This window comes from Giraffa tippelskirchi, chromosome 8, assembly GCF_054371585.1.
Source record: "Giraffa tippelskirchi isolate mGirTip1 chromosome 8, T2T-mGirTip1v1.2.pri, whole genome shotgun sequence".
Lineage (NCBI taxonomy): Eukaryota > Metazoa > Chordata > Mammalia > Artiodactyla > Giraffidae > Giraffa > Giraffa tippelskirchi.
In genome coordinates this window covers 109,885,712-109,908,961 of record NC_137282.1, presented here as the reverse complement: position 1 = coordinate 109,908,961, position 23,250 = coordinate 109,885,712, and the positions used below count along the sequence as shown (strand labels likewise).

Below are 23,250 nucleotides of genomic sequence, written 5' to 3'. Positions count from 1 at the left end.
CTCAGGTTCCTCCAGTTCAGTCTTTCATTGTCTCTTCTTCCACTCCTCTTCTTGGGCTTGTGCTTTCCCACGCTTCCATCCTTCACTCTCCGACTCTGCACCCTTCTGCTGGACCATCACATGCACCCACGTGGCTTCAGCCTTACATCTAGACTGCCAACCAGACTTATTTACTGAGTCTAAAGGTCCAGGTTCATCACTGGCCTCTTCATGGATCCTCTACAAGCATCCACAGCAATTGCTTTCAGCTCTGGGTGCCCACTAGAATCATGACACCTTTAAAAAAGTGTACCCTTTGTATGAGCTTCACTACCTGAGCTACTGATTCAGTTGATTTGAATGGGACCTGGACATCCGTATTTTTAAATCTCCTCAGGGAATTCAAATGAGCATTCAGAAATTAGGAGACTGAGGCACAAGATACATAAAGGTAAACAGCTGGGATGCTTTGGACAGAAAGTCCTTTGCATTCCTACACTAGGCCCTCCCCCAGGAAAATAAATCACAACTCTGGCTCTAGATTTTTCAAATCTCTATAATAGGCATTAACTGATGAATCCATGGCCCTGCTGGGAATCAAAATTGACTCTTGGGTTAGACATGAAAAACCTGAGGCTGAAAGATAAGACTGATTCAGAAGATTAGTTCTCCACTCCTTTCTCAGCATAACTGTCCTCTAACCCTGTTGGAATTCTGGGGTTGGTTTAGGGTGTTTTAAGGCCTTAAGCTCAGTTTCCCGGTCAATCAAGTGCTTCCCACTTTTCCCAATGCCCAAGATTCTCTGACTATAGCATGATCAGCAAAACAAGAACAGAGGGGCCGACAGGAGATGTGTTTCTAGACTAGTATTAGAGGCCATTAGAGGAGTCAGAACAATCCTGAGCCTCACTCAGTTTCTCTAACAATCAAAATGAAGGCAATTCCTACTTTTAGAAGGCGTGAGAAGCAAGCAAGAGATAAATGAAGTTGCTAAAATGTTATCATTATATTCTAATTTAATCCAGAAGTGAGTTTACTCACACAGGGCCTTAAGAGACTATCAATCATTTGCTCAGGAAACAGCTTTAGAGATAATCCCCTCCAGCCGCTTCATCTCACAGCAGAGGAAACTGAGCCCAGCGGTTAGGAGACTTGCCCAGGGCAAAGCATTGCTGGCCAGGTGTCAGGTTTCCCAGTCCAATGTGCTCTTCACTCCAGGCTTCCCTAGAGATCCATGCCACACCCAGGTGGCCCGGCTGGACCCTTCACACATCACCTTTCCAAACAGAGTGCCCTGTTGGGGGCCCAGGGTCATTTGTGACCTACCTTTGCCAAAGAGAACCAAAGCTCTTGTTCCCTTCTCCCCATCCTGCTTCCCTCTACTGAAGACTCTGAATGTAGGTGGTCTGAGGTTCTCTGCTTAGAGCTTCAAAATGTCCATGGCCTTCCTGCCTCTTCCTGCTGTCGCCTTGGGGTATCTCCCTGGTGGGATAAAATTTGGCAGTAGAGGGAGTTGTTAAAACTAGAAGAGTCTTGGCCCAGAGAGGATACCTGTTCTCTCGCACCAGAGAAACCTATGTTTGACCCTGGGCTGACCTTGGACCAAGTATGAATCCCCTTTAAATCTTCAGCTCTCTCACCTATGAAATGGACATCACAATGAGATCTACCTTGTAGGGGTTATTATGAGAATTAAATGAGACAATTTCCCTAAAGTAGTGATTCCTCATACATGACTGCACATTGGAACTACCTAAGGTACTTAAACGCACCCATCTATACACACACACAAACGCACTGATGGCTGGGTAATAACCCTAGAAATTGTGATTTAGTTGCTCCAGGCATCTGGAATTTTTAATTCCCTCAAGCAATGTTAACTGTGCAGCCAAGATGGAAAGCATGGCTGTAAAGGGTTCAGCATAGCACTTGTGCAAGTGATCAGTTAACTGATTGATTAACTTCTCATACAAGTTAGATAATGTTGATGACTCAAAGCTCCCTTCCCTACTGAAACCTAACAGGCCCTTTAAGGACCTTTCCTTTTGGATGTTCTGGGGAGGATCTTCTTCCCTTTCCCCAATCTCAGTTCTGCCCAGGGCTTGCTGAGTTTTCAGACACATTGGACGGTTTACTCCAGTTTTAAGAGGTCAGTGGAAGTGAAAAAGCTTCCAGATGGTAGGTGCCTGTCCCCAGACCCATTCCAAGTAGCTCCTGGCTGTGTCTATTGTGTCTATTAATCTTTTGGTGCCTTCCTTATATAAAAGGAAGGGCTGGGTTTTGTGCTAAGCAGTTAGGACACTGTCTTCTATAAGTGGGATGATAACTTCTGCCTTGAAAATAATTAGCTGCAAGGGAGAAATAAGGCCAAGTCCGTGCGCAAAGAGCTTTGAGACAGGCCAGGCATGCCGGCGGCCCCAATAAGCACTGGTTTCGGACTGTTATCTTCGCGGTGCAGATTTGTAGGTCAATGCTGATACCACCTTACAGAGATGGGGAATTCCGCTCGGGAAGGCAGCGGTAGTTTCCCAGCTGGTTTTACCAACACGTCGCAGACACAATCCCGAGAACCGCTCCCTTTGAGGGCATTTCTAGGGCCCTTCCCCACCCAAGTTCACCTCTCAGCTGCGCCCCGACAAGCTCCAGCTCGCTGCGCGAAAGAAGCGTAGAGCACAAGATTCACTTGCGCCGGGCGCTGCCTCTCGTGGAAAGTCGTGCGCCTCGCTGGGTTGCGCGTGGCGCGCCCAAACGCTCTCCGAAGGCAGCCGAAAGCCAGCGTTCTGGGCAGGGCGCGCACGGGTCAGTCGCCGGCCGGGCCCTCTCCCGGCCTCTCTCAATCTGGCAGGCCAGATCCCCGAGCCCCTAGGGGTCTGGTGCTCCGGAGGGTCGCGCCAGGAATCCAGACAGACGGCCCCTCCTGGAGGTTCCTCCGATGTGTCTGAGAAAACAAACCGCTGCCCAGGCCGCAGAGGACCCGGCGGCGGAGGAAGTGGCTCAGTGCTTGGCGGGACACACCACGCTTGACGCTGACTGCAAGCGGAGCACAAGGTCCACGCTCACGGTTCTTTGCCGCGATCGCGCGGTGGACTGCGAGGGCGATTCGCGGCTCTCCGTGCATTTCTTCTGAGACGACGCACTACAGTTCCAGCTCACGACCACCTGGGTTTTAATCTCAGAGAAGCCTCAGAGAAGCCTCAGTTGCTCCTAGCCCGTCACTCCTTTTTAGGTGGCATATAGTGTCAAGGCCAAGATTTAAAAGTCTGGGTTCCTATCCCTGCCTTGCCATTTATGGCCATGTGACCCAGAACAGATTACATGATCACTGCCTCAATTCCTCATCTGTAAAATGGGCACGATAATATGCCCACCTATGTCGGGTGTTGTGAGGAATCAATGAATGTAAAAATACCACAGTGTGAAGCACGTGATAAACACTATATAAGTATTTGACATTGTTAATAGAGATTATAATATTCACCTTGCAGGGTTGCTATATTAAATAAAATAATGTAGGTAAATTGCTTGTATTAGGTGGGAGGCAGATAAATATTATTTATTAGTATTCCTATTACTCCTGGGAAATCGAATTTCTTTCTTTTAAAAATTTTTTTATTTTGATTTTTGTTTTGATTAACAAACAATATTGTGATAGTTTCAGGTGAACAATGAAGGGACTAAGCCATACATATACACGTATCCATTCTCCCCCATCCTTTTTCTTTTTGTCTTTCTCTTCTTCTTTTTTTAAATCTTGGCCTCCTCACTTGCATGTGCTCACAGGGACAGAATGCTGTGATTTGGGGCTTCAGGCTCAATGTAAAATGGCCGCTGAATTCGTGCCCAGTTGTAATTTCCCTGGGCGTTTGGAAAGGTGTTCTTCAGCGTCGTCAGGCTAGGGCCACGCTTTTGTTTGCAATAGGGCAGTGAGTAAATTATATCCTGGGCTTAGCAAAGCAAGAAATAAGCTCATTCACAGTAGAACTCTTCGGATCGACTATTTCTCTTTTGTATTTGTTCTTGGACGTTGATGGTCCACTGCAGATTAATGCAACGCTGATGTGTCTTAATGTTAATGGTTGGGAGCTGAAGACACCCTGTCAGGGCCGCCTGGGCTGCATTTGGAACCACCAGCAGGCCCAAACTAGGGCAAAGAAGGATTCATATTGTCACTTTCTCCCTCTTTCATCCAATACTTCACATCTGAGTTCCTGCGGAAACACCTTTCGGGTTGCTAGTGAACTTAAACATCACTGCTTCTGCTCTTATAATTTTCTGCTCCAGCAAAAAGTGGAAGTGCCCTCCTGCGACCCCACTTTTGCCGCGGCTGGGAGCATTTAAACTTTATATATAAAACTTGGCTGGGCCAGGCAAACCGGCTCACCCAGGACACCTGCTGTGAAATATTAAAGGACAGAAGAGGCTGTCGGTGGCCTGAATGTTGGTGGTGGCAGTATCCTAAAAATCAGCCTGGGTGGCTGCTGAGACCCAAATCAGGAGTTGTACTCCTGTTCCCTCCCCAGGGTGCTGCTGGCCTGGCAAAGCACTGGCAATAAGGTGGATGCCTCTGGAAAAAAGAACTAGCAGCCTCTGCCTTTGCAGTTCATTTGGGGATCTCAGTCACTAGGGTGCTTCCAAATGGATTCAGACTCCTTGCCCAGGCCCAGAACTCTCCCAAGCACGACCACCCACCCCCACCCCCCCGCCCACACCTGCAACAGAATTTGAAGCAGAGGAGGGCCAGCGCGCCCCAGGCTATGGAGAAGCTCTGGGGAAGCGGGGCAACCGAGGAAAGAGAGATGCGCGCGTGTGGGCTCTGGATGCATCCAAGTTTCTACTTTTAAAGGAAGAACCAAGCGCCTTCCCTCGGCTTCACCAGAATGACAAATGCAAAAGAAAAATTTATGGCGGGGAAGATTTTAAGAAAGGGGGTCGGGGCGAGGGAGCGGTAGTGAGCCCGCGTGTGCGCGGGGGGAACCGGACTCGCCCGGGGATGTTCGCGGGCGCGCTCGGTTGCCCTCGCCTTAGACACGCTGTTGCTTATAAACTTGTTCCGGGCTTCAGGGCAGCGACGCCGCCGTTCGTGTTGGATGCCTTTCGTTCTGGAAGGGAAGGGCAAACAAACCAATCTTTGGCAACGCTCAACCTCCCTATGGCATTGCGATTCTCGAAGGTTTTCAATGTAAATGCGTTTCCTAAACTCCAAAGCGCCGATTCTGTTTGTTTGGGTGCAGGAAGGTTAAGCAAAAGCACTGGAGCAGTTCTTCGCGTTTCTCTTTGATTCTGCCTCAGATTTACGGGTTTTTATTCGGCGACCCGGCTCGGGCCGTCCACCTGCCCTCCCATGCACCCGGCATATCGAACCCCAGACCCCGGGTCCCCGCAGCAGCTCAGAGGGAGGCGATTGCAGAACTTAACAACCCCCTCCCCAGGACCTTGAGTTTCATCTCTTTCTTTTCCCGCTGCATGTTCAGTTTGTTTTCTCAAGACCTAAGCAATTTTTAATGTACTCTATACTTCCCGCTTAATCCTCATCGTTTATTGTATAATTATAGTTTCAAAGTGATTATGTAATTAAAATCATGTTTCGTTGCAGCAGGACTTCAAAAGGGCGGCAGACCCCCGCTCTGGCATTATTTTCTGGTGATGTAATAATTTCCCTGTGATATTTAAAATAAACACATTAGTTCAAGAATTCTAAACATGTCTCAAAGTATATAGTAGGCTTGATTGGCACGAGGCTGTGTTGTAAAGAAATGGTAAAACCTATCACTACTTTAATATATTTCTATGCTCCCATGCAGGGTAAATTATAGGGTAATGGGGCGCAGGCGATGGTAAGCTCTGTTTATATAATCCATTTCTTCACACGAGTTCCCATTGCTTTCCCTTCCCTTTGCTGTATGTGGTGGTTCTCTGATCCCCTGACCTCAGCCATGTGTTTTCACTTTTTCTTCTGATCTCAATTCCATGACCAGCGGGGAATAAAATACAAATTGAATAGTAACCATTCACAGGCCGCTCTTTTCAAACTGTTGTTAAAACCTCTTTGTCTTGTCTAGCGGTTGATAGATAAATGTGTTGTATTTCTCCCGACTTTTTCCCCTTCTTCTTCTTTTTTTTTTTTTTTTGCGTCTTGCAAAGGAAAAAATAACCCTCCTCAGCCCAATATGCTCTTTAAAAATTAAAACCTACACCTTTCAAACCCTCCCTTGCGCAGCCCGCTCTCCCTGCTCGACCCATTGGTTCCGCGGAGGTGGGAGAGTTGGTGGATGCACCGCGCGGAATAAAGAAGCGGCGGGAGCCGAGCTCGGCTTGGGGATAGACGCGGCGCCCCTGTGTGAGGTCCGCACCATTGTCCCGCGGCCCGAAGGTTCTTTTAGCATCGAACCTGTATCTCCTCTGAGGTCTTAGCGGAGCGCCCAGCATTGGCTCAGAAGTTAGGGGGCTGCCTCTCCTAGAAATCTGGAAGGAGCCTGGGAGAAGGAAGTTATCGTGAAAAATTCTTCCTTCTCCCGCCTTTTTCTTTTCATGGATAGATCTTCTTTGAAGGCGAGGTTGACAAGAGGCCCAGGTTTTACAGCTTTTCTCCCAAAGGAGAAACACATTGCCTCCTGATTTCTGCGCCTTGCCTTTACCAGATCTCTCTTCCTTCTACCTCCTAGGCTTCTTTTCGGGAACGTAAAGCCAAAGAAAATAATTGTAGAAATTTCCATCCTTGCAGCTTGCCCTTCTTTTCATCAGAGCTTCTTCGGGGTCAACGGCGCGGCAATGTCTTTGTTACTCCGCTGCCAGCGGGGGGCAAGTGGGGGCGAGGCGAGAGGGTGGAAAGGAGAACTTCTGGGGGCGCGGAACCCACTATCTCTGCATCTCCAAACTGCCGAGTGCTCCTTACTGTTTTAAACCGAGCTGACACTCCCTTCCGGGGAAGGGAGAGCGCCGCCGCAGGGTGGCTCGCCGCGCCCTGGGCGCACGGCTCTGCGGCCGACTGGGGCGCCCAGCGGCGGAGAGGGGAGCTCGCAGCCACTAGCGCCCGCACCGCCACGTCGTTCAGGCTGCCTGCCCGGGTAGGGTTTCCCGAGGGTGCAAACCAACCCGCAATCGGCGAGGCGACTTGACAGCGCTCTTCGCCGTCGGCCCGCGTACCTGTAAGCTGAGCCCGGCTCACATGCTTCACATTAAACCTCCGTGCCCGGTGCCTTTTCTCTTTTTTTCCTCCGAAAGGGTTCTTATAAACTTCCCTTCGTTTATTTAGCCTGGTTTTCATTGCTCCAGTTTTGCATGGGTTGCCTTTGTTTAGTTTATTAACCCACGGGGTTACTTTAACTAAACATTTGGGCTGAATACTTTGGGGTTGAATTTCAACGTTTTCTAACGAAATTACCGAGTTTTTTGAAGCCGCACAGAGAACACTGTGTTGAGTTTATTAGTCAATTTAACAGACTATAAGGGAGGGGAAAATATAAATGTAGGACAGTGCGGGCTCGTACCCAGTGGGCGGAAGCAGCTTGCGAACCCTCGGGGTGGAGGCTTCATTGGCGCGAACGGCGCGCGGGGACGGCGAGGGCGCGCTCCCAGAGACAGCAAAGCGCGCCCCGGGGGGCCCAGGCCTCCGCCGCCCGCGAGCCCAGCTCCCCGAGGCGCGCGCCCGAGCCAGTCTTGCGGCGCCAAATTCCGGTGCAACCGCGGGGCTCCCATGAACCAGCCGCCTGCGCAGAATTAGGGGACCGGAGAGGGGGCGGGGCTACGCGACTCCCGCGATCTCCCCAGGCTGTCTCCCGCCACGTGTTTATTCGGTGCCAGAGGAGGGGGAGAGCTCTGCATCAACAACTACACCCCCCCCCCCGCCCCGCCACCTCACACCTCGCCCCCCGCTCCCCGCCGTGGGATGATCTAGGAAAAGGGGATTGTGGTGGAACCGGTCTGAAAGATTGGAGACTTTCCGAGGGCAAACTCCCGTGGTGGGTGGCGAGCAGCCTGGCCGCTCCATCGTCCTGGAGACTGGAGGTCTTTGTTCTAAGCCCGAGGAAGACCTGGGGCGCCCTGGGGAGCTGGCCACACAGATCTACTCTTCGTTCCGGACCGAACTGCGCCATCGCACCGCCTGCTTGGTCAAAGGGAGCAGAAATGGTGAAGGGGGACATCCTGTCCCTGCTTCTCTGGTCGCTCCAAGTGGAGCAGTGAGAAAGACTAGTTTCCACAGCTTCTTTTCCTAGCCAGCCACTTCCCCTACTTCTCACACACTCTCATCCTCCACCAGAGTTTGGCACAGTGATGCCCAAGAACAGGTGGCCTGGCTAAACCATCCTTGACCCCTAGGCCTCTCAGAGGAAGCTGAGAACTTTGCTGTGTTTCATCACAGCAAAGTTGTGAAGGATGAAGTGGAAGCTGGAACACAGAAAAAAAACCCTTCAACTAGCTGTGGAGGGAAGAGGGGCTGGAGGGAATTTAACGCTGAGATTCCTTAACTGGTATAGCAGATTGATGAGCTTTACCTGGGTGAAAAGCGGGGTTTCTTACTACAGCATGCAGCTACTAGGGCCCTGGACCCCAACATTTTCAAATTTAGTTATAAGAAGTAGTACACACAAGAAGTTCAAAATTCACATACAAAAAGGGTGTAACAGAGAAAACCTCTCATCTCTCTCAGGCTCCCCATTCCCCTTCCTAGAGGCGACCACCACTGTTAGATTCTCGAGAACTGTTCTGGAGAAAATTGCAAGCTTTTGCTAAAGGCCTATCCACTTCTTTCCTTGCTCTGCTTCCACCTTCTGGCACTCCCTGTACACTTGCTGACCATTCAGTGTCTCTAAGAGAGCCCTTCCCACCTTAGAGGTTGTTGTTTGTCACCCCCTTTTCTCTAAACTTGTCCACACATCCCCTAGAGTTCTACTAGCCTGTCAGACTCAGCAGAGTTGGAAGGGATTTGCTGGTGACTTTTCCTTCACACAGAGAAGTCCAGTTACTTCTCCTCATGGTTCTCTGAGTCCGTGCTTTTCTTCTTCTACAGCATGATTTTGGGCTTTCTGTTCCCTTTCCTCTGTCACTACTCCAGGTCCTCTTTGGATCATTGGAACAGCCTGCCAATCAGCCTCCTATTCTTCCATTCTCTTTCTTTCAATCCACCTTGCTCTCACCACCACAGTGATTGTCTGAGGCCAACTTTGATGACACTCATCTGACCGAGAACCCCCATGGCTTTCCACTGCCACTAAGTCACCAGGCTGCAGACTGCTGCAGGATCAAGAACCCATCAGACCCCTTGCAAATGGTCACGTCTCAGCTTGCCTGACTCCGAGTCTACTTGGGATGACCTCAACTCCCCTCCCTGCCTTCCTGCCAGCCGTCTGCTGTGAGCAATTGTCTCACCTTCTTCTCCAGCACCCGATCCCTCTTCTGCCACCACCCAGACCTTTCCTCCAACCTTCTGATACCTGGCAGACCCTCATTCCATCTCCACTGGTCAAAATTCTTGAAGGTCTTGGTCAAAAACTACTCCCCACCATATGATAGCATTTCTTCCCCTGACCCTCAGAATGATTTGTTTTGACAACCACTTCTATAGATGTGTGGAATAATCATTTGGGTGTCTGTCCTATTTCCTCTCCTAGATTTTAATGAGTACATGTAAGTTCAGTCGCTCAGTCATGTCCGACACTTGGTGACCCCATGGACTGCAGCACGCCAGGCCTCCCTGTCCATCACCAACTCACAGAGTCTACCCAAACCCATGTCCATTGAGTCAGTGATGGCATCCAACCATCTCATCCTCTGTCATCCCCTTGTCCTCCCGCCTTCAATCTTTCCCAGCATCAGGGTCTTTTCAAATGAGTCAGCACTTTGCATCAGGTAGCCAAAGTGTTGGAGTCTCAACTTCAACATCAGTCCTTCCAGTGAACACCCAGGACTGATCTCCTTTAGGATGGACTGGTTGGATCTCCTTGCAGTTCAAGTGACTCTCAAGAGTCTTCTCCAACACCACGGTTCAAAAGCATCAATTCTTCAGCACTCAGCTTTCTTTATAGTCCAACCCTCACATCCATACATGACCACTGGAAAAACCATAGCCTTGACTAGACAGGCAAAGTAGTGTCTCTGCCACAAAGTACATGTAAAGCAAGCAATGATTTTTTCAGTTAATAATACTTCTCTCATGGGCTTCCCTGGTAGTTCAGTGGTTAAGAGTCCACCTTACCATGCAGGGGACACTGGTTCAATCCCTGGTCCAGGAAGATCCCACATGCTGGGGAGAAACCAAGCCAATGAGCCATAACTACAGAGCCTGTGCTCTGGAGCCAGGAGCTGCAACTACTGAGCCCACCTGCCCCAGCTACTGAAATCCACACACCCTAGAACCCACGGAAGCCACCTCAGTGAGGAACCCTTGAACCGCATAAAAGGAGTAGCTCCTAATCGCTGCAACTAGAGAAAGTCCTCACAGCAATGCAGACCCAATACAATAAAAAAAATAACAAAATAAAAATACTACTACTCTCACTATTCCTCTTTTCTCTCCCTTCTCATCCACCCAAAAAGAAGAAATAAAATTCCAGTAAACACTAAAATTCCTTTCTCTTTCTTAAATACGAGTTAATATTAGCTGTTAGATTATCTCATTGAAATGAATCTCACTGAGGTGTGACCAGTGTGTGGATTAACCCTTCTAGAATAACATGCTCCCACTTAAGAATGTGTGTGTTATAACTGAAGATCAGGGTTAAGATGACTAGCCAAATTCAGTTTCACAGATGGTCCTCCTCATGCTCTCTGTTCTTTAGGGATAGGAAAGCCAGCTACAGGGAGCAGAAGGAAATTCTCTCCCAAGTCCCCTGTGTCTTTTTGGTCAGTGGACTCCAGATTTCCATTAGCACAGCTTTACACCTCTAGTCTTCATACCTCCAGCCAGTGGGGTGCTGGGGAGTGGGGAAAGAAGTCAGAGCTCCACTTCTCCCCTTTCCATAGACTCCACCAGGAACCCTGAAATAAAATGCAACAGAGGTAAAACTGTTGGCCATGCCCATGTATCCCAAAGCTCCAACACCTTCCCCTGCAGCCAGATTGCTGTCCTTAAGCTCCTTGCAGAGTTGTCATGGGTCTGACCACACTTAATACTTGACTGTATGTCAGGGCTGTACATTGTCACCCTGCTTACTTAACTTATATGCAGAGTACATCAAACAAAATCCCAGGCTGGATGAAGCACAAGCTGGAACCAAGATTATGCTAAGAGTAATATCAATAGCCTCAGATATGCAGATGACACCACCCTTATGGCAGAAAGCAAAGATGAGCTAAAGAACCTCTTGATGAAGGTGAAAGAGGAGAGTGAAAAAGCTGGCTTAAAACTCAACATTCAAAAAATGAAGATCATGGCATCTGGTCCCATTACTTCATGACAAATAGATGGGGAAACAAGGGAAACAGTGAGAGACTTTATTTTCTTGGGCTCCCAAATCACTGCAGATGGTGACTGCAGACATGAAATTAAAAGATGCTTGCTCCTTGGAAGTAAAGCTATGACCAACATAGACTGTGTATTAAAAAGCAGAGACATTACTTTGCCGACAAATTTGGAAAACTCAGTAGTGTCCACAGGGCTGGAAAAGGTCAGTTTTCATTCCAATCCCAAAGAAAGGCAATGCCAAAGAATGCTCAAACTACTGCACAATTGCACTCATCTCCCACGTTAGCAAAGTAATGCTCAAAATTCTCCAAGCCATGCTTCAACAGTATGTAAACCATGAACTTCCAGATGTTCAAGCTAGATTTAGAAAAGGTAGGAGAACCAGAGGTCAAATTGCCAACATCCACTGGATCGTCAAGAAAGCAAGAGAGTTCCAGAAAAACATCTACTACTGCTTTATTGTCTATGCCAAAGCCTTTGACTGTGTGGATCACAACAAACTGTGGAAAATTCTGAAAGAGATGGGAATACCAGACCACCTGACCTGCCTCCTGAGAAATCTGTATGCAGGTCAAGAATCAACAGTTAGAACTGGACATGGAACAACAGACTGGTTCCAAATCAGGAAAGGAGTACGTCAAGGCTGTACATTGTCACCCTGCTTATTTAACTTATATGCAGAGTACATCATGTGAAATGCTGGGCTGGATGAAGCTCAAGTTGGAATCAAGGAGAAATATCAATAACCTCAGATATGTAGATGACACCACCCTAATGGCAGAAAGTGAAGAGGAACTAAAGAGCCTCTTGATGAAAGTGAAAGAGGAGAGTGAAAAAGCTGGCTTAAAACCCAACATTCAGAAAACTAAGATCATGACATCTGGTCCCAACTCTTCACGGCAAATAGATGGGGAAACAGTGTCAGACTTTATGTTTTGGGCTCCAAAATCACTGCAGATGACGACTGCAGCCATGAAATTAAAAGATGCTTAATCCTTGGAAGAAAAGTTATGACCAAGCTAGACAGCATATTAAAAAGCAGAGACATTACTTTGCCAACAAAGGTTCTTCTAGTCAAAGCTATGGTTTTTCCAGTAGTCATGTATGGATGTGAGAGTTGGACTATAAAGAAAGCTGAGTGCCAAAGAATTGGTGCTTTAGAACTGTGGTGTGGTGTTGGAGAAAACTCTTGAGAGTCCCTTGGACAGCAAGAAGATCCAACTAGTCCATCCTAAAGGAAATCAGTCCTGAATATTCATTGGAAGGACTAATGTTGAAGCTGAGACTCCAATACTTTGGCCACCTGATGCGAAGAACTGACACATTGGAAAAGACCCTGATGCTGGGAAAGATTGAAGATGAAGAAGGGGAGAAGGGGGTGACAGAGGATGAGATGGTTGGATGGCATCACCGACTCAATGGACATGAGTTTGAGTAAGCTCTGGGAGTTGGTGATGGACAGGGAGGCCTGGCATCCTGCAGTCCATGAGGTTGCAAAGAGTTGGACACAACTGAGTGACTGAACTGAACTGAAATGAGACAAAGCTATGGTTTTTCCAGTAGTCGTGTATGGATGTGAGAGTTGGACCATAAAGAAGCTTGAGTGCTGAAAAATATATGCTTTCGGACTGTGGTGTTGGATAAGACTCTTGAGAGTCCCTTGGACTGCAAGGAGATCAAACCAGTCAATCCTAAAGGAAATCAGTCCTGAGTATTCATTGGTGGGACTGATGCTGAAGTTGAAGCCTCAGTACTTTGGCTACCTGATGCGAAGAGCCAACTCACTCGAAAAGACCCTGATGCTGGGAAAGATAGAAGGCAGGAGGAGAAAGGAAAGACAGAGGATAGGATGGTTGGATGGCATCACTGACTCAATGGACATGAGTTTGAGCAAGCTCCAGGAGTTGGTGATGGAGAGGGAAGCCTGGCGTGTTGCAGTCAATGGGGTCGCAAAGAGTCGGAATGACTGAGCGACTGAACAACAACAATGCTTAACTGTCCTGTTTCATATAGAGATTCAATGACTTATGCTCTCCTCCACCCCCACCTCCACCATGGCAGGGGCCCTGGCACAGGGTAATACATTATTCAACAGGTATTTGCTGCCCACCCATCATTATGCCAAGCAAGCAGGTGGTGGGGTTACTGTGGTGACCGTGATAGATAATGGCCCTGCCTTTGTGGGAGCTTACCTTCTTGTTGTATTTGGGGCTTTAACCCCATGGCACCCTGTCTCAGTTGATGGAGAGAACACTCCCTAGAATGATTTGCTCAGCCCCATGGGTCAATTTCTCACCTCCAGACTTGGAAAGTTTTTTGAGATTGACCAAATCAATGAGCATTCAAACCTTCTAAATGTGAAGTATTCACATGATTGGATCTGGAAGTTTAATTGTGATTATAAAAGGAAATCTGATCGGTTCTGTGTAATAGCAAAAACAGACACACACTCCTGTCTCCCTCTCCCTACCCCCAAAGAAAAAAAAAAAACAAACACCCTGGAAAGAATCCGAAGTTAAAATAAAAAGCAGCTGGCAATAGGCCCATCGTGTGTGATGATAATTAGACAAATGTTTTCCAAGTATGGGATGATCTTGTGAAGACAATGGTTGGGGTGGGTGGTGGGAGGAGGCTTAGGAAATGGAATTTAGTAAAGCAGTGATTTCTGCCTGCCTGAAAAGGGTTTAAGTGGCACAGGATGTCACACAATCTCCAATTTGGTACTTTTTATTTATTTTTTTCCTGAATCCTGGAAAACATGTCTTCAGCTAAGAGAGTGAAGAAAAACTTGAGGCTTTGATTTACAAAAATTAAAGCCATGGGTAGGCTTTGGATCAAGGTTGTGTCCCAGGCCTGGAAAGCCTCATCCTTCATTGTCTCGAACCTTTCCTGCCCCGAGGAAAAAGAGTTAAGAGTCTTAAGCTGAAGCAGCTCTTCTGCCATCTGGGGCTCTGACTTGGTCGACCCTCTCCCAAATTATCATAATCCTGAGTCTGGAATGGATATAGATCTGGTTAGGGTGATGGCAGCTGCCTTCTGCTTCTGGGTGGCTTGGAATCTTCTGGGCAGGACTAGGTGGGGGCTGGGTGGAGGGGAGGTGGAGGGAACAAGGGAATCATCAGCAACCTGGCCGGCTCAGTGCAAAATTGTGGTCTTTCTCTCTCTATCCCCATCTCCCAACCAAATTTTACTCTTCAGAAATTATATTAGCCATTTACACCTTAGTGTGAATATTAAGGCCATGTGTTAAGCTTCAGCTTTGATTGTAAAAGAAAGTAATTTATCCCCCATTAAAAGAATTTCGAGTATGTGAGCATGTGGAGGAGGCTCTGGGTGGGCAAGAGAGTTGAGAGAGAAATAGAAAACTTTCCTAAGTTAGATAGGGCAGGACAGAGGAAAAAAACCCAAAAAACTACAAAACAGAACACTGGTGGAATCCCCTCAACCCCAGCAAGAGAGGTAGACCATGGAGAGTATATGGATTAGAGGCAGAAGAAAGATAAATGGAGGTTACTTTCCTTTAATAAACTGAACTATCGGTTCTCTGCTTCAAAGAGAGAAAGAGCAGATCACCTACAATTTCTACAGCATTTATCCTGAACTCTCAGGGACTCTGACCTCTCCCTTTCGTCCACCCTCAGGCTTTGCCCCAGATGTGTATTGTCCGTTGACACTGAAAATGGTGGCTGTCCTGTTCAGAATCAGCCTTGGAAGTGCTTACAAAGTGGGGGCAATTGTGAAGTCTGTTAGAGGCACATGGCATTTATGTCCCATCTCTGGTCAGTGGGCTTTGGTATTTACTGGTTTGCTTCTAGAAGAAATAAAAAGCAGTTTTTAGTTTTCTTTGTAAACAAGGAGGAGTTTTTTTAAAAAAATACAAACCATTTTTCTGAGTATAAGATGATATATATGCTGTGTGAAAATGCAAACAAATACAGAAAAGTAGTAGAAAAGTCAAAACAAAACCAAACTCAACATCTGACTCAAAAGTAAGCTGTTGTTAATACTTGTGAGAACCATCTCCTGGAGTGACTCTCTTTACATATAGGTGCATATAGGTATACCTTTCCCCTCTGTGGCGGAGCCTGCATGTCTTCCTGTGTTCTATGTCAATAAATATGGATCTGCATCATATTTCCCTTTTTGGGGGGTACATAATATACACACAGAAAAGTGCACACATCATATGTGTACAGCACCACAAGTTTTCAAAAACTGAACACACCTATGTAACCAGTAGGCAGATTAAGAAACAGAACATTTCCAGCCTTCCAGAAACCTCTCATGCCCACTCACAGTCACCACCCCTTTCCAAGACTTCTGTCCTGAGTTCCACCAGCCTGGGATTAGCTGTGCCTGCTTTTGAACTTCACATATGGAATCATACAGAACCACTCTTTTTTTCCTTCATTCACTCCACATTCTGTTTGCAAGATTCATCCACGTAATTATTGATCTGCCCTCACAACTATTTGGCCTTCTCTGCCTCCACATTTATGCATGACTGCTGTTAATGGACTTTTGTGCCTGGTTTGGGGCTATTATGACTAGATCTGATGTCAGCATGCTTTTGCATGTTGTCTGGTGGATGTATATACACTTATCCCTGGTGGGGATAGACATAGGAGGGGTATTACTGGATTGTAGGGTATGTATATATTCAGATTCAGTAGATACTTCCAGTTGCATTATCATTTTTAATGTTTTTATTTATTTTTTAAATTAATTTTTGTTGGAGTATAGTTACTTTACAATGTTGTGTTAGTTTCTACTATATAGCAAGGTGAATCAGCTATACATGTACATATATCCCCTCTTTTTTGGATTTCCTTTTCATTTAGGTGATCAGAGAGCTTTGAGTGAAGTTCCCTGCCATAAAAAGGAACAAAATTGTGTCATTTGCAGAGATGTTGTTGGACCTAGAGACTGTCATATAGAGTGAAATAAGTCAGAAAGAGAAAAACAAATATATGTTAATGCATATATGTGGACTCTAGGAAAATGCTATAAGATGTTTTGCCATTTTTAATTGCCAGATTACATGGAATGCTGTTTTATTCATGTACCACATTTACTTATTTATTTAACCAGACTCCTATTATGGGCACTTATTTTGCTTTCTAAGTTTTTCTGTTAAACCTAATAGAGGGACTGAATATGTACAAGACAGAGAGAAACTGCTCTCCATGCTTAAAATTAGAGCCCAGGCATGCTGAAATTTGTGTGGCTTGGGTAATTTTCACCTGTCGTGTCATACCTGCCTTTCTGCTAAGTTGCTTCAGTCGTGTCCGACTCCTTGAGACCTTGTAGACTGTAGCCCGCCAGGCTTCTCTATTCATGGAGTTTTCCAGGCAAGAATATTGGAGTGGGTTGCCATGCCCTTCTCCAGGGGATCTTCCCAACCCAGGGACTGAACCCATATCTCCTGCAACTCCTGCATTGCAGGCAGATTCTTTACCGCTGAACCACCTGGGAAGCTCCTGTTGTGTCATGCAAGGGAGAATAAAGCCCCAAAGTCTTGGTTTCATTTTTATTGCTTTTATTTGGTTATGACCTGGTAGGGGGGGTAGAAACGAATATTTCCAATAATCATTTTAAGACCTTGTGTTTTGTTTGATGATGAATCATTTTCATGAAAGAAAGGAACAGATAAGGAATAGAAGGCCCTCACTCCTCTCAAATAGAAAAGGAGAAATTTGGCATCTTGGGCTTGGTTGGGTACTTGGGCTTATATCACATTTCTCTTTCTAGATGGTCCTATGCAAGTATTCCTTAGTGAGTGAAGTTAAATCAAGCAAGTTTGAGTGTTTTTACATTATTTTTCTCATAGTATTAGCCGTTCTCTTTTGATAGTCATTTGACAGCATTGCTGATTAATTTCTTCTGTTCATTCAACAAATATTTTATTAAACACCTACTGTGAGCCAGTCACACTTCTAGGGTTGAGGATATACCAATAAATACAGACAAAAGTCCCTGTTCTTGGGATCTCCCTTTACAGCAGAGCTTAGGTTTTTAGAAACATTGGGAGTAGTTCCAATGTTCATAAGAGGACGATCCTGGGTAAGTATTTTCTTTATTTTGGTTTTCCTATGTCTGTCAAAGTTTGATTAAAGACTTTGGAGACCACTGACATGACTTGAGACTCAGCTCTTATCCTCTGAACATTGGTTTCTCATCTGAAAAATAATCATGATGATGCCTCATTAGAGGAATTGTATTAAATAGATAGCATATATAAACTACTGTGTCTAGAATATGCTAAGTGCTTAATACGTGGTCACCATTACCATTGGTATGTGCTCTATGAACATAATAAAAATGTATGAAGTATGATTTCTGCCCCACTGGGGTTCAATATCTACTCAGGAGGCCAGACTAAAAGGCAAGAAATGATCACTGAGCAGTACCAAGAGGATATAATTAAGTGGTTCAGTAAATTGTAGGGTGTTAACTATAAATGCCATAGGAATTCAGAGGAGGAAAAGATGGATTTGGGCTGGTGGAGGTTGGACCTGTGCCTGGCTCTGCAGGAGAGGGATAGAGAGGATTTGGAAGGTCCCTCCAGGTCCCAGAGACAAGACGGGAATGAATGAGAGGTAGGCCAGATGGAAAGCTAGCGTCCAGTCATGACGGCGTGGAGAAGCCAGCCATGGAATTTAGACTCAGTATGTAAAGAAAGAATAGGGACCTGCCTTAAAAATCCCACCCAGGTCAATCTAGGTCAAGGAAGGAGATGAACATATTCCTCTTTTTCATGCTGAGTCCTCGCCCAGTTGATGGGAGGCTGACGGGTGGATCACTGGGGGAGGGGTCGGGGGGGCGGGTCTTAATTTGGTTGTGTTGGGAGACTCTCTTGACAACTCACCACACTAATCAGGGATTAAGTTAGCTGGCTTGTAAAAAACACTTAAATAAGCAGCTTGGTTTTGAATGTTAATGTCAGGGTATACTGTATCCTACAAGTTCTAGCCCACGAGGATGGCATGTACTGTTTGGTTTGCCAGTTTGGGGCAGGATGTTATAAGATTATTTGGCAGAGGCATTGAGAGAACAAGCACAAGCCTTTTGTGCATCTTTCCCACCTCTCTGCCACCTTCCTCACAGAGCTGATGGGGGTGTGGGGCATTGACAATGCTCCTGTACTTCAAGGCCAGCTTCACAGTTTGGCCCAAGGATTCTGTGATCTCTGTTTCTGGCTTCCACCTCTGGTGTATGAATAACCATCATACATAGTGTTCAGAAGACATACAATCAGGCATGCCTAGTTGTTAAAAGGATCCTTTACACTCAGCCTTATTTAAATCCAGGAGACAAGAAGCACTGCACAAATACCAACTCGGTAGCTTTCTTCAAAACCCGGATCAGGGGAAGGTCATAGAATGAGGTTAGACAATCCCAGAGGGTTGGTTTTATCATACATTATGGTTGGGAACCTGAGTGGAAAAGCATCAGAATATAATAATCCAATTAAGGTATCAGGGTTAGGAAATCATGTTCCTACTTTTCAGATTAAAAAATGAAAGCAGAGAGTAATCAGATCATCTGAATTTGCAATCAGATAATCAGAAAATCTGGCCAAGGGAAAAGGCCAGACAAAGAAGTAGATCCCTGAAATCCTCCAGCAAATCACGCTACCTGGCTGCAATCTGAGGGGGATGATGAAATCTGTCTAATCAAGCAGTGGTAATTTACCACTTACCGTCTTATTTACCGTCTTATCACTTTTATGTGTATAGTTCAGCATACAATCTCCATAGTCCTTCTGATCTTACAAAACTAAAACTCTATACTCACTAAACAGCAACTTCCTATTCCCCTCTCCCCACCAGCCCATGGCCACTATCATTCTACTTTCTGTCTCTATGATTTTCACTACTCTAGGTGTCTTATATAAGTTGGCTCATTCAGTATTTATCTTTTTGTGACTTTCTTATTTCACTTAGCATAATGTGCTGCAGCTTCATCCATGTTGTAGCATGTGTCAGAATGTCATTCCTTTTAAAGGCTGCATAATATTCCACTGTATCTCTGTACCACATTTTGTTTATTCAGTCATGTTCATTTATTTTTAAGAGTATTTTTTAATTGGATATTTTGTGTAGGTTACATATTCACATGGTTTAAAATTCAAACTGTATGAAAAAGTAAATGGTGAGAGCCTCTCTTCTGCTTTTATCCCTCAGCCACCTATTAATAGTTCCTTTCTCCAAAAGCCACCGATATAGCTCACTTAAGATCCTTCCAGAGTAGTTTATACATATATGTACAAATGGTAGCATAATATACATGCTGTTCTGGCAACTTGCTTCTTTGATTTAATGTTCTTTGAAGGTGTTTACATACATAGGAAGTATGCTCACATGTGCATATGCATACACACATACATGGCTGCATAGTATTCTATACCATAATTTACTTATTAAGTCCTCTATTGATGGATATTCAGGTTGTTTAAAATCTTTGCAAATAATTTGACAATGAATAAGTAACATTTATCATTTTGCACAGGTGGGACTATTGAGAGGATAAATTCTTAGAAGTAGAATTACTTCACCAAATGTCAAAAGATGAAATTGTGATATACTTTGCCAATTGCCTTTTATAGGGGTTGCATCCATTTCTACCCCCAACATGTGTGAGAGTTTGTTTCTTCACATCTTTTCTTATATGTTGAATCATTTGTTTTTATTATTTATTAAATATAAGTAGCTCAAACTCTAGAAATGTTATAAACTATGCCATAAGCCCAGCAAAAAATAGCATTCTTATTTCTTTCTCTTTCTCCTTTCCTCTCCTTGGGCAATTTTTAGGCTCAATTTCTGCATCTCTGGCTAGACTGATTCAAATTGCAATAATAGGGAGTGTGGATGGGCGAGGGCTGGTCCTGGGATAGGGAGATTTTTGTTTGAGTCATCGAAGGGGACAGGTTAAAGGTGAGTAAATACTCTTGTCTAGTGGCTGCTCCATGACCTCCATGAAATGGTTCTGTGGCATGTAGCATCTTCCGAGCAGATGTCCACATCACAAATCTCCACAATTAGCCCTAATTGGCCACCTCCTTAATCTAAGCAGGAAGCATAACTTCCCAGCTCACAGGCCCTTCCTCCAGGCTAGAGGCCAGCCTCCCAGAGCAGTAGGACCCTCTGGGAAAGTCTATAGCTACAGCCCTATTGGGTTCTTGCTGGGATAAAGACCAACACCATCATGCTTGATCTTTGATAAACACTGCCTTCTTTTTAAAAGCTATTTCAAAGAGAGATGTTTTGAATTCTCTGATTTCTTTGACAGCAAATGATCTAAGTGCCACCTGGTACTGTAAACCCAGACAGCAGAATGAAAGAGTGGGACTAGGACCTCGACAGTCCCTTCTGGCCAAGCATATAGCAGGGGCTTCCTAGGTGTTCCTGAGGTATATATATACTCCTCCCTCAATCCTCATTGCTACTCTACCAGGTGTTATCCTGCCCATTTTGTCATCAAAATTCAAGAGAAGCAAAGCAACCTGCTCCAGATAACAGAGCTAATGAATAAGGGTCTAGCTTTAAAGTTGATGCTGCTCCCACAACTCCCCTCGTCTTCCTGTAGTCTACTACAAAGCTGTAGTCTTTGCTTCTGCAGTGCCTTCCTGTCCAGAGTGCCCCAGAGGTCTGGAATGTGCCCAGCAGAGCTGCTAGTGGACTCAGGCCAGCTCCAGACACTCTTCCTTGGGGCCTGGCAGATCCTGGGGGGTTTCAGAGTAGCTGGAGGAAGAGGGAGACAAAAAGAAGGTCCCACCTGGCGTTCAGAGAGAGTGTAGGGGTCCAAACCAAACCTTGAACACTGCCCTCTGTCTGGACCGCCATTCCTCCTGTGCCCCTCTGCAGCCCTTGGCCCCCTCCTCCTTTGAAATCACCCTTAGAGTGTTGCTAACTCTATTCATGGGCCAAGTCCTCCTCTTCTCCCTTCCAGAACATCTACTGTTGACACACTGACTTAGAAAACTATTTCCTTGTCTGTCACCAGATTAGGGAACTCCTTGAGGGCAATGTTTAACACTTTCTGATGCTCACTTTTGTTGCCCCAGATCCTTACTTGGAATAGACCTGTCAGAAATTTTGTTGACCTGAACTGAAATCTCTCACCTGATTCAGCAGTAGGTAGACAAGCACAGGAATCAAAGATGAAGCCTGAAGACCAGGTGGGGAGGTAGGCAGCAGAGTTGGAGGGGATGGTCCCTGGCTTTCATCAAGGGCTTGGGAAAAATGCTGGAGGCCCTTCTGCGGGGTGGCAGTCCCATAGTCATGGGTGGACAGCTTTGGTTGGAGGAAAAGGATCAGAGGAGACCATGTCTCAGTACTCCCCTGTCCCCCACATAAGCCCATCCTGCCTATTTCAACCCCACAGAGCTCTGGTTTTTCTCCAACTCCAAAGCATTCTCTCTGCACAACCTCACAGTCGGCCTGTCCTTATGGGTTCTGACTTCTGACCTGGGTCTTCTCCCTCCAAGTAATAACAGCAAGCAGAGTCTATGTGTCCAACTCTGATCTAAGCCTGGATATGTCATTGAATCCTCATGGTGACCCTATATATACGGTGCTGTTTTTATACCCTTCTACAGAAGAGGAATGAAAAAAAAACAAAAAGCACAGAAAAGTTAGTTAAGTTGCCCCAAGCCACACAATAGGGCCCAGATTCAAACCCAGGCAGTTTGGTTTCAGAATCCCTGCTCTTCTGACCATCCTAAGTGGAAGGCAACCCCCTTAAGGGCCATAGTCCCATCTGCTCCCCATGAACCCATGGACCCTGTGCAGTAGTAAGAATCTCAGTAACATCCCTAAAGAACAGTGGGTGATGAAGTTGCTGCCTCAGACCTGCCGTGGAACTGGCTCTGTCATAGTGTAGGTTATGGGGCACTGGGGCATCCAAAAACTTTTAATATGTCCTTTCATGAGTTTCACAGGCAAGGCCATTTTGGGGTATACACCACAACTTCCTTCTTCCTCACAGTCCTCCCTGTTCTGCACTTCTACACTGATGTGTCCCCCTCAGTGAGGGAAGAACCCAGCAGGCTTTCCCCCAGCGGTGCCAGTGTGTGTGCTTGCTCTCCGGTAAGGACACATCAAAGCCGTGCCAGCTGGAGTCTTACTAACCCGAAAGCCCTGCAGTCAGGCCTTTCCCATATCACCTTCAGTCTAGAAAGTGGACGCCAGAACCAGAGTTTCACGGGCTGGGGGTATCCTGGCCTTGCTGGTCCACTGCCTTAGATGGACCTGGGGGTTGGAGAAAGCAGATGCTTAGCTTCGCAAACAAGTGGGGATTTACCCAGTCAATTACCTACCCCCCCCACTCCCTGCCAGCCACTGCTCATTCACTTAGAATTCTTAAGAGGGAGAGGAAAAAAAGAGATGGACCTCCTGCTGCTGCTGCTGCTAAGTCACTTCAGCCGTGTCCAACTCTTCGCGGCCCCACAGACTGCAGCCTACCAGGCTCCTCCATCCATGGGATTTTCCAGGCAAGCGTACTGGAGTGGGGTGCCATCATCCTCTCCGATGGACCTCCTAGAGCAGCATAAACTAAGTCCTGCCCAGCTCATCCCCGAGGTGTGCCACCCGGCAGAGCTATCCTGAGGGTCTCCCTCCTCACCAGGCTGTGGGGTTTGCTCTGCATTAAGCACAGTTAGTGCCAGGAGGGTGTGGACTCGCATCTGGAAGAGAGTCATGCATTCTGCCATTCCAGAGGCCAAAACCAGCCCTAAACACCACACAGAGGACACAGGTTCTCCATTGGCCACCTGATGCTGGGGCTTCCCAATCACTCCTCTACACCCATCCCACCCCCTTGATATCAGCTCAGGGTGATTTATGCCAGGTTAGAAGTAAAGAGGCTGT

At 46.3% G+C, this 23,250-nt stretch overlaps 1 long non-coding RNA gene across 1 annotated transcript in view; it reads left to right on the top strand.

Annotated features, from left to right (window-relative positions):
- The first annotated feature begins 15,976 nt into the window (after positions 1-15,976).
- LOC145516591 (uncharacterized) overlaps positions 15,977-23,250 on the top strand; it is an 86,859-nt gene continuing 79,585 nt past the window's right edge. The window contains exon 1 of the long non-coding RNA XR_014061527.1: positions 15,977-16,028. This is a non-coding gene — a long non-coding RNA (uncharacterized LOC145516591). The remainder of the gene's footprint in view (positions 16,029-23,250) is intronic.